Here is a 12,042-nt window from a genome sequence, read left to right on the forward strand (position 1 = left end):
CTCCCACTACAAGGCAGAGCTAATGTTCCCATAGCACTTAGTACAGATCTCTATTACAGCACTTATTGTATGACTCAGAACTATTTATGTGCTGGTCTCTAATTAAAATGTGGCTGCTCCAAGTGCAGTAGTGTTTACAACTAATTGATACAACAAGTTACAAATTTCTTTGTTGCTTCTTCATTCCCACTGCTTCACTTGGCTAGCCTTAAAAACAAAAAAAAAGGCCGGGTGTGGTGGCTCACGCCTGTAATCCCAGAACTTTGGGAGGCCGAGGCGGGCCGATCACGAGGTCAGGAGATCGAGACCATCCTGGCTAACACGGTGAAACCCTCTCTCTACTAAAAATACAAAAAATTAGCCAGGCCTGGTGGCGGGCGCCCGTAGTCCCAGCTACTCGGGAGGCTGAGGCAGGAGAATGGCGTGAACCCGGGAGGCGGACCTTGCAATGAGCCGAGATCGTGCCACTGCACCGCAGCCTGGGCGACAGAGCAAGACTCCATCTCAAAAAAAAAAAAAAAACAAAAAAAAAGGTGAATTATTTTTTTTTTCCTGAGATGGAGTCTCACTCTGTCTAGGCTGGCGTGCAATAGCACGACCTCAGCTCACTGCAACCTCCACCTCCCAGGCTGAAGCGATTCTCCTTCCTCAGCCTCCTGAGCAGCTGGGATTACAGTTGCCTGCCACTAAGCTCAGCTAATTTTTGCTTTTTGTTTTCTGAGGTTTTTTTTGAGATGGAGTCTTGCTCTATCGCCCAGGCTGGAGTGCAGTGGCGCGATCTCAGCTCACTGTAACTTTCACCTCCTAGATTCAAGGAAGTCTCAATCCCAGCCTCCCAAGTAGCTGGGATTACAGGCGCCTGCCACCACGCCCAGTTAATTTTTATATTTTTAGTAGACACAGGGTTTCACCATCTTGGCCAGGATGGTATTGAACTTCTGACCTCGTGATCTGCCCACCTTGGCCTCCCAAATTGCTGGGATTACAGGTGTGAGCCACTGCATCCGGCCAACAGTGAACACTTTAAAAATGATTTTGTCATTTATATATATATATATATTTTTGAGACGGAGTCTTGCTCTGTCGCCCGGGCTGGAGTGCAGTGGCCGGATCTCAGCTCACTGCAAGCTCCGCCTCCTGGGTTTATGCTATTCTCCTGCCTCAGCCTCCCGAGTAGCTGGGACTACAGGTGTCCACCACCTCGCCCGGCTAGTTTTTTTGTATTTTTTAGTAGAGACGGGGTTTCACCGTGTTAGCCAGGATGGTCTCGATCTCCTGACCTCGTGATCCGCCCGTCTCGGCCTCCCAAAGTGCTGGGATTACAGGCTTGAGCCACCGCACCCGGCAAGTCATTTATATTTTAATTCCCTCCCAGCGCCTAGCACAAGATATAACACACGATAGACACTTAAATATTTGCTCAAGTTGATTGCTGAAAGGATCAACTCCAACATTTTTCAACGAGGCCACAGAACCCACAAAGCTTACGATTCAAGCCTAGTTATGGCTTACCGGTAGAAAAAAAAGACATTACACAAATTCGCAAATTGATACTTATGTTGTTTCTAGATTTGCATATTTTTCCCAACTGGTTTCAGGGTTAGTTCACAGAAAATTGGTAACCAAGTAAATCTTTTAAACAAAACACTTATTTTTGTTGTTGTTTTAAATAGGGTCTCACTCTGTCTCCCAGGCTGGAATGCAATAGCGTGATTACAGCTCGATTACTGCTCACTGCATCCTTGATCTCTTGGACTCAAGTGATCCTCCTACCTCAGCCTCCAAGTAGCTGGGACTATAGGTACATGCCACCACACCCAGCTCTTTTTCTTTTTTTTTTTTTTTTGAGACGGGGTCTTGCTCTGTCGCCCAGGCTGGAGTGCAGTGGCCGGATCTCAGCTCACTGCAAGCTCCGCCTCCCAGGTTTACGCCATTCTCCTGCCTCAGCCTCCCGAGTAGCTGGGACTACAGGCGCCCGCCACCTCGCCCGGCTAGCTTTTTGTATTTTTTAGTAGAGACGGGGTTTCACCGTGTTAGCCAGGATGGTCTCGACCTCCTGACCTCGTGATCCGCCCGTCTCGGCCTCCCAAAGTGCTGGGATTACAGGCTTGAGCCACCGCGCCCGGCCTAGCTCATTTTTAAATTTTTTTGTAAAGGGAGGGTTTCACCATATTGCCCAGGCTGGTCTGGAACTCCTGGGCTCAAGTGATCCTCCTCCTAGGCCTCCCAAAGTGCTGATATTACAGGCATGAACCACCATGCAGACCAAAATCACTTCTTATTTTTATTTATTTTATTTTTTTCAGAGTCTCCCTCTGTTGTTGCCCAGGCTGGAGTGCAGTGGCATGATCTCGGCTCACTGCGACCTCCGCCTCCTGTGTTTAAGCGATAAGCGATTCTCCTGCTCAGCCTCTTGGATACCTGGGATTACAGGAGTCCACCACCACGCCCAAATAATTTTTGTATTTTTAGTAGAGATGGGGTTTCATCATATTGGCCAGGCTGGTCTCAAACTCCTGACCTTTTGACCCACCCGCCTCAGCCTCCCAAAGTGCTGGGATCACAGGCGTAAGCCACCGCACCTGGCCCTAAATCACTTCTTAAATGACCTGTATTTTCCCATGAAATAGTATGATCCAGTGTTGTACTAAACCACCATTTAATAATTGAGCTAGCACACGCCTGTAATCCCAGCACTTTGGGAGGCCGCAAGGTGGGCTTGTAGCAGGACAAGGTGCAGACAAAACCCCTCAGACACCGAGTTAAAAGAAGGGCTTTATTTGGCCAGGAGCTTTGGCAAGACTCACGTCTCCAACAACTGAGCTCCCCAAGTGAGCAATTCCTGTCCCTTTTAAGGGCTCACAACTCTAAGGGGGTCTGCGTGAGAGGGTCATGATCAATTGAGCAAGCAGGGGGTACGTGATTGTGGGCTGCATACACCAGTAATTAGAACACGACAGGGATTTTCACAGTGCTTTTCTATACAATGTCTGTAATCTATAGATAACATAACCTATTAGGTCAGGGGTAGATCTTTAACTACCAGGCCCAGGGTGTGGCGCCGGGCTGTCTGCTTGTACATTTCATTTCTGCCTTTTAGTTTTTACTTCTTCTTTCTTTGGAGGCAGAAATTGGGCATAAGACAATATGAGGGGTGGTCTCCTCCCTTAGGCTGATCACCTGAGGTCAGGAGTTCAAGACCAGCCAGGCCAACATGGCAAAACCCCACCCCTACTAAAGTACAAACATTAGCTGGGCATCGTGGTGGGCACCTGTAACCCCAGCTGCTCAGGAGGCTGAGGCAGGAGAAGCTTGAACCCAGACGGCAGAGGTTGCAGTGAGCCGAGATCGCGCCCCTGCACTCCAGCCTGGGCGACAAGAGTGAGACTCCATCTCAAAAAGTAAATAAATAAATAAATAAAAATTAAAACAAAAATTGAGCCAGCAAATCAGATTACTTATTTCTCTCCTTGTATTAAATGCATCTTTAATAAAGAAAATATAGTATTTTTCTTGTTAAATTGTAGTCCTTTTCACTATAAGTCACAGAGCTTTGACAGGGAAACAATCGAGACCTTGAGAGGTAATAAGACAGAAGTAGATATTAAATACTTCTTTTTGTTTTGTTTTGTTTTTTGTTTTTTGAGACCGAGTCTCACTTGCTCTGTCGCCCATGCTAGAGTGCCGTGGCACGAGCTTGGCTCATTACCACCTCCACCTCCTGGATTCAAGCGATTCTCCTGCCTCAGCCTCCCAAGTAACTGGGATTACACATGGCCACCACCATGCCCAGCTAATCTTTGTATTTTTAGTAGAGACGGGGTTTCACCATGTTGGCCGGGCTGGTTTCAAACTCCTGACCTCAAATGATCCACCCACCTCGGCCTCCCAAAGTGCTAGGATTACAGCAGTGAGCCAACATGCCCGACCAATAATTTTGTTTGTTTGTTTTTTGTGTTTTTTTTTTTGAGACGGAGTCTCGCTCTGCCGCCCAGGCTGGAGTGCAGTGGCCGGGTCTCAGCTCACTGCAAGCTCCGCCTCCTGGGTTTATGCCATTCTCCTGCCTCAGCCTCCCAAGCAGCTGGGACTACAGGCGCCCGCCACGTCGCCCGGCTAGTTTTCTGTATTTTTAGTAGAGACGGGGTTTCACCATGTTAGCCAGGATGGTCTCGATCTCCTGACCTCGTGATCCGCCCGTCTCGGCCTCCCAAAGTGCTGGGATTACAGGCTTGAGCCACCGCGCCTGGCCGGCAATAATTTTGTTTTTAAATATAATGTTTTTAGGCCGGGTGCAGTGGCTCATGCCTGTAATCCCAACACTCTGGGAGGCAGAGGTGGATCATTTCAGGTCAGGAGTTCGAGACCAGCCTGGCCAGCATGGTGAAACCCCGTTTCTACTAAAAATACAAAAATTAGCCAGGCGGTTAGTGCCGTGCCTGTAATCTCAGCAATTTAGGAGGCTGAGGCAGGAGAACTGCTTGAGCCTGGGAGACGGAGATTGCAGTGAGCCGAGATGGCGCCACTGCACTCCAGTCTGGGCAACAGAGTGAGACCTTGTCTCAAAAAAATAACAAATTAATAAATAGATTTAAAAAAAAAAAAAGATTTTCAGCTGGGCGTGGTGGCTCACACCTGTAATCCCAGCACTTTGGGAAGCTGAGGCAGGCGGATCGCCTGAGGTCAGGAGTTCGAGACTAGCCTGGCCAACATGGTGAAATCCCATCTTTACTAAAAACACAAAAATTAGCCAGGTGTGGTGGCATGCGCCTGTAATCCCAGCTACTCGAGAGGCTGGGATTCAAGAATCACTTGAACCCAGGAGGCAGACGTTGCAATGAGCTGAGATCTCGCCACTGCACTCCACCCTGGGCAACAGAGTGAACTTCGGTATCAAAAAAATAAAATAGGCCAGGCGCGGTGGCTCAAGCCTGTAATCCCAGCACTTTGGGAGGCCGAGACGGGCAGATCACGAGGTCAGGAGATAGAGACCATCCTGGCTAACACGGTGAAACCCCGTCTCTACTAAAAGATACAAAAAAAAAAAAAACTAGCCGGGTGAGGTGGCGGGCGCCTGTAGTCCCAGCTACTCGGGAGGCTGAGGCAGGAGAATGGCGTAAACCCGGGAGGCGGAGCTTGCAGTGAGCTGAGATCCGGCCACTGCACTCCAGCCTGGGCGACAGAGCAAGACTCCCGTCTCAAAAAAAAAAAAAAAAATTAAATAAAATAAAACAAGGCAGGGCACATTGGCTCACATCTGTAATCCCAGCACTTTGGGAGGCTGAAGCGGGCGGATCACAAGGTCAGGAGATCAAGACCATCCTGGCTAACACAATGAAACCCTGTCTCTACTACAAATACTAAAAGAATTAGCCAGGCATGGTGGTGGGCGCTTGTAGTCTCAGCTACTCGGGAGGCTGAGGCAGGAGAATGGCGAGAACCCGGGAGGCAGAGCTTGTAGTAAGCTGACATCGTGCCACTGCACTCCAGCCTGTGCGACACAGCGAGACTCCGTCTCAAAATATAAAAATAAGAAGAAGAAGAAGAAGCCAATAAATATTTATTTTAGCCCCTGCTATGTCAGAGATTCACAGGAAGTCCTTAAATCTCCAAAGTTCCTGTCCCACTTTGGAAAAACTTCTCACACAACAGGCAATCAAGATACTAGTCCACCCCTTTTTCTTTCCCAGGGTCAGAAATCCTCACTTTGTAAGGTCATTTACTGCATAAAAGTAACCACAAATAGGAAAGAGAATAGAAGGAGAGGAGGACAGGAAATTCTCATCACAGCTGAACAAACCTCTATTATTTTAACATAACATGGGTGGCATTTATGGGCTTATTTGAACTGCTGGAAATTTCCAGTAGGGGGAAAAATGCATTACCAACATTAAAAATAAATGTCCAACTATTAAAAAATAAAATAAGATGGCTGGCCAGCTTCAACACTTTATACTCTACTTGATGTATAACATTTTATACTCTACTGCATATAGTAGTCAAAGATGGAATAAATTTTTGTAATGATCCATCACAATAGTAACAAATGCTTTCTTTTTAAAACTATTAAAGAAAGAAAAGTGAGGCCGGGCGCGGTGGCTCAAGCCTGTAATCCCAGCACTTTGGGAGGCCGAGGCGGGCAGATCACGAGGTCAGGAGATCGAGACCATCCTGGCTAACACGGTGAAACCCCGTCTCTACTAAAAATACAAAAACTAGCCGGGCGAGGTGGCGGGCGCCTGTAGTCCCAGCTACTCCGGAGGCTGAGGCAGGAGAATGGCGTAAACCCGGGAGGCGGAGCTTGCAGTGAGCTGAGATCCGGCCACTGCACTCCAGCCCGGGCGACAGAGCAAGACTCCGTCTCTAAAAAAAAAAAAAAAAAGAAAGAAAGAAAAGTGAAACACATTTTACCAGAAGTTAAAAACAATCAGGTTCATTTTCCCCATTCCTATAAAATAATACACTCCTCTTATTTGTGAATCTTCAAGAACCTAGTATAGCCCCTCCCTACCTTTACTCAGGTAAAAGACAAATCACTCATTGATTTCCAAAAGGCCTTGACAGTTCAAGGTCTCAATCCTCAGAGCCAGCAAAGCTGAAGCGTCTATGTCCTTTCAAAAGGAGTCTTCATCTCTATTTTAGAAACCATTTTCTCGCTGGGCTTGGTAGCTTATGCCTGTGATCCCAGCACTTTGGGAGGCCGAGGCAGGCGGATCACCCGAGGTCAGGAATTCGAGACCAGCCTGACCAAAATGGCAAAACCCCATCTCTACCAAAAATACAAAAACTAGCCGGGCATGGTGGTGGGCGCCTGTAATCACAACTACTTGGAGGCTGAGGCAGGAGAATCGCTTGAACCCGGGAAGTGGAGGTTGCATGGAGCCGAGATTACACCACTGCACTTCAGCCTGGGCGACAGAGTGAGACTCTGTGTCAAAAAATAAATAAATAAGTTGGGCGCGGTGGCTCACGCCTGTAATCCCAGCACTTCAGGAGACCAAGATGGGCGGATCACAAGGTCAGGAGATCGAGACCATCCTGGCTAACACAGTGAAACCCCGTCTCTACTAAAAACACAAAAACTTAGCCAGGTGCAGTGGCGGGCACCTGTAGTCCCAGCTACACGGGAGGCTGAGGCAGGAGAATGGCATGAACCCGGGAGGAGGAGCTTGCAGTGAGCCGAGATTGCGCACTGCACTCCAGCCTAGGCGACAAAGCGAGACTCTGTCTCAAAATAAATTAATTAATTAATTAATTAAAATAAAAAGAACCCATTTTCTCTCTCCATAAACACATAGTTTGACTGTCCTCTGCTTTGTCTACATTAAAAAACGTCTCAGGAGTGCTTCTTCAGCCTCTCAGGAAAACCAGACACCTCTTGGGTTCCTCTTCTGAGATATTCCACCTGGGAGATCCCACTGATAAGCAGCGTAAGAAAAAGTAGAGTTAGAGGGCTGCTATATGCATATCTGACCTCCAAAATAGAGACATGTCCCCAGAGCAGCCAGAGACTCCTTTGCAAAGGAAAACTTTTTATAATTTAAAAATAATAAAATGGGCCAGGCGCAGTGGTTCACACCTGTAATCCCAGCACTTTGGGAGGCTGGGGAGGGGGGAGTTGCGGATCACCTGAGGTCAGAAGTTCAAGACCAGCCTGGCCGGCAATGGCGAAACCCTGACTGTACTAAAAAAAAATGCAAAAATTAGCCAGGTATGGTGGCGCGTGCCTGTAATCCCAGCTACTAGGGAGGCTGAGGCAGGAGAATTGCTTACACCCAGGAGGCAGAGGTTGCAGTAAGCCAAGTTCGCGCCACTGCCCTCCAGCCTAGGCGACAGAGCAACGCCTTTCCTCACCTAAAAAAAAAAACTATAATAAAATAAAATGAAAATAAAGATAACAAAATAGCCAGGCACAGTGGCTCACGCCTGTAATCCCAGCACTTTGGGAGGCCGAGGTGGGTGGATCACCTGAGGTGAGGAAATCAAGACCAGCCTGGCCAACATGGTGAAACCCCATCTCTACTAAAACTACAAAAATTAGCCAGGCGTGGTGGTGAGCATCTGTAATCCCAGCTACTCGGGAGGCTGAGGCAGGATAATGGCTTGAACCTGGGAGGCAGAGGTTGTTGCAAGCCAAGATGACACCACTGCAGTCCAGCTTGGTGACACAGTGCAACAGAGCAAGACTCTGTCTCAAAAATAAAATAAAACAAACAAATTGTATTTTCACATCCCTCACTGGGCAGCCCTCCCAGCTTGCCTCAAACTAGTTTTCACAACTCTTTTTTTTTTTTTTCCAGACAAAGTCTCGCACGGTTGCCCGGACTGGAGTGCAAATGGCGCTATCTTGGTTCACCGCAACCTCCGCCTAACGGGTTCAAGTGATTTCCTGCCTCAGCATCCCAAGTAGCTGGGATTACAGGCGCCCGCCACCACACCCGGTTAATTTTTTGTATTTTTAGTAGAGACGGGATTTCACTATGTTGGCCGGGCTGGTCTTGAACTTCTGACCTCATGATCTGACCGCCTCAGCCTCCCAAAGTGCTGGGATTACAGGCATGAGCCACCGCGCTCGGCCTTTTCTCAACTCTTTAAAGCACATTAGTGCCAACTATATTACAAGGCAACCTGAGTTAGCTATGTTCAGTAAGTATTTTAACAGATTGGCCCTCCATCCTTTTGGGTGAGGGGCTGCACACCGTTTGTAAAAACGCCAAAGAGTACGGTATTTTTCCTACAGAAGTCTGATGGCTAATTCGTCACATTACAGAACTGGTAGTTCTGCACATGATCTGCTATGCCCATACAGAAAACACATATGTGTCTACTGAGGTTTTACAAACAATATGCTTCTTACCTTAACAGAGAAATCAGTCATTCCATTAACAACGGTAAAGTCTAACTTCCAGTATATTGTTGGTGACACATTAACATCAGCATAGTACTTACAATTCACAATTTGCATAAACAATCTCAATTACATAGGTGATGCCTGCAATAGCCCGTTTGAAGCATGACATCTTCCTGGTGTTCAGAAAGGTTAAGTGGGACCTGCCCAAGGTTACCTAGCAGCTTTATCAATGGTGGACTTCCTTTCGAACCTGCCTGATTCTAAGCCCCTACCTCTTTTCCCTAGGCCCCTCCCAGCTTTCAAGAGGGCTCCCGACTCCCATCCTCTACCCAGACCAGCCTATTACTCCAAGATACCGACCCTTCCTCTGCCTGGTTCAGAGGTGGCTTCTTCAGCTCCAATAGAGCTTTCATCCTCCACCACCCTCCCCTCGCGATCATTCTCTGAAATAAGCGAAAAAGAAGAGGCGACCAAAAGCTCCTAGAGAAAGGGATGATACAAATGGGCTGCTTCACTCCACCGCACGCAACCCCTTCCCATTCCACCAACCTGTCCAGCTCTGCGGCCATCTGGCCACCCGTGTCCCAAATTCTCCCATCATCACCTCAAACTGTACCTCCCCCACGCCCTTCCGTCTCCCACAGTCAGAGCCCACCCCACAAAGTCATGTATCCTTCCGCCAAGTTACCCTCTTCCCACGCGTTGTCCACTCCCCCTCCACCACTACTCACGGTCGGTGACTGGGCCCGGCCCTCATGGCTGCTCCTTTGCCGCCCGCCGCCACCACTTCGCCACGTCCCGGCCCCTCAGTCACCGGCGCCGCTGTCGGGACTAGCCAAAGCCGCTCCTGCGCCTGCGCAGCGTGGAGCGCCTGGGCCCTTTCGGGCGACACGCGCCTGCGCAGCCCCTGCCGGGGGCGTCTTCCTCAGTGCCTGATGGTCTCGATCTCTGGGTCTCTAGTGGACATGACACTGGTCTTGAAGAATTCTGAGGCTTAGAGAATTTGGCGACTGCCGCAGGGTACGCCTCTGGAGTTAGGTTAGTGCCTAGGTTAGTAAACTCTTGGATCGCGCTTCCCCAAGAAGCCACACACTTACTGGCCCTTCCAGAATTCTGCATCCTACTTGCACTTAAAGGACTGAATTCAGGTGCTCTGAGGTGACCACTGATGATAAATTGGGTTTTGTTTTGTTTTGTTTTTGAGACGAAGTTTCCCTCTTGTCCAGGCTGGAGTGCAATGGCGCGATCTCGGCTTACAACAACCTCCGCCTCCCGGGTTCAAGCGATTCTCCTGCCTCAGCCTCCCGAGTAGCTGGGATTACAGGCATGCGCCACCACGCCTACCTAATTTTGTATTTTTAGTGGAGACGGGTTTTATCATGTTGGTCAGGCTGGTTTCCAACTCCCAACCTCAGATGATCCGCCCGCCTCGGCCTTTCAAAGTGCTAGGATTACAAGCATGAGCCACCGCACCCGGCCTGGGTCTTTTTTTTTTTTTTTTTTTTTTTTTTGAGACGGAGTTTCGCTTTTGTTGCCCAGGCTGGAGTGCAGTGGCGCAATCTCAGCTCATTGCAACCTCCCCCTCCCGGGTTGAAACGATTCTCCTGCCTCAGCCTCCTGAGTAGCTGGGATTACAGGCTTACGCCACCACACCCAGCTGATTTTTGTATTTTTAGTAGAAACGGGGTTTCACCATGTTGGCCAGGCTGGTCTCGAACTCCTGACCTCAAATGATTCGCCCGTCCCGGCCTCCCAAAGTGCTGGGATTACAGGCGTAAGCCACCATGCTTGGTCAAATTTGGGTCTCTTTCTTTTTTTTCTTTCTTTTTTTTTTTTTTTAGACGGAGTCTCGCTCTGTCGCCCAGGCTGGAGTGCAGTGGCCGGGTCTCAGCTCACTGCAAGCTCCGCCTCCCGGGTTTACGCCATTCTCCTGCCTCAGCCTCCCGAGTAGCTGGGACTACAGGCGCCCGCCACCTCGCCCGGCTAGTTTTTTGTATTTTTTTTAGTAGAGACGGGGTTTCACCGTGTTAGCCAGGATGGTCTCGATCGCTTGACCTCGTGATCCGCCCGTCTCGGCCTCCCAAAGTGCTGGGATTACAGGCTTGAGCCACCGCGCCCGGCCTGGGTCTCTTTCAAGAAGATGATTGTGTCTAGAATGTATCGGGAGTAATTATGTAAAGGCAGCTTTGCCATCCTAGAATACGCTACTAGCCAGGAGGTGCAATGAAGTCCTGGGGACCTTGTCAAGAAGGTGACCTCACCTAGAATGCACTGGGGACACCGCTAAGTTCATTACGTTTATCAAGCACATGCTGTTTATTGGACAGAAATGTTCTAGGCATCGCGTGTGTGCTATTGAGAAATTTGCAGGCAAATAGTCCCCTACTTTCCAGCTCTCACTGTGAGCCTGGCCCTTTTTCAAACTGGGAAAGGAAAACCAGACCTTTAGTCCAGTGAGGCCCAACTGTCAGTCCCTAGACTACAGTCCCTAGACTACTGTGCTGCTTTGGCATAGCCTGACAAGAGACTAAGCTCAACCCAGTCCTGAGAATTCAACAAAACAGACTTGAAAGCAGCAGGCCATGAACAGCAACCAAAGGGAAGAGGAGGTACAGGACTAAACTCTCTCCTCATCACCACTGCTCTTTTTTCTCTCTCAACTCCAGTGCTAGTCTCCTCTCTTCAGAGTTTGGACACATAAGGTCCAAGATATAACGTAAGGGGGAAAAAGAGAAGAAAAAAAGATGACAAGTTGAGTGCTCAGTGAGGAATGTTAAAAAAAATAAAAATAGGGCCGGGCGCGGTGGCTCAAGCCTGTAATCCCAGCACTTTGGGAGGCCGAGACGGGTGGATCACGAGGTCAGGAGATCGAGACCATCCTGACTAACACGGTGAAACCCCGTCTCTACTACTAAAAATACAAAAAACTAGCTGGGCGAGGTGGCGGGCGCCTGTAGTCCCAGCTACTACTCGGAGGCTGAGGCAGGAGAATGGCGTGAACCCGGGAGGCGGAGCTTGCAGTGAGCTGAGATCCGGCCACTGCACTCCAGCCTGGGCACAGAGCGAGACTCCATCTCAAAAAATAATAAATAAAAAATAAAAATAAAAATAAAGTTGGGCATAGTAACTCATGCTTGTAATCCCAACATTTTGGGAGGCCAGGTTGGGAGGATTGCTTGAGCCCAGGAGTTAGA

The 12,042-nt window shown here is 48.9% G+C and overlaps 1 protein-coding gene across 7 annotated transcripts in view; it reads right to left on the minus strand.

The window, feature by feature from the left end:
* The window catches only part of FAM222B (family with sequence similarity 222 member B), a 114,968-nt gene that overhangs the window by 90,819 nt on the left and 12,107 nt on the right, over positions 1-12,042 (minus strand). For 3 of the 7 annotated variants that reach the window (XM_033181855.1, XM_033181847.1, XM_033181854.1), the window contains exon 1: positions 9,580-10,060. The exons of 1 other annotated variant lie outside the window; for it this stretch is intronic. The gene's annotated coding sequence lies outside the window, so the exon portion shown is untranslated. Of the gene's footprint in view, positions 1-9,208; positions 9,329-9,579; positions 10,062-12,042 lie in introns of those variants that run through there. 3 more of the 7 variants (XM_033181850.1, XM_033181848.1, XM_033181846.1) reach the window with 2 other exon arrangements.

Source organism: Trachypithecus francoisi, unplaced genomic scaffold (genome assembly GCF_009764315.1).
Source record: "Trachypithecus francoisi isolate TF-2019V2 unplaced genomic scaffold, Tfra_2.0 Lachesis_group20, whole genome shotgun sequence".
Classification (NCBI taxonomy): Eukaryota; Metazoa; Chordata; class Mammalia; order Primates; family Cercopithecidae; genus Trachypithecus; species Trachypithecus francoisi.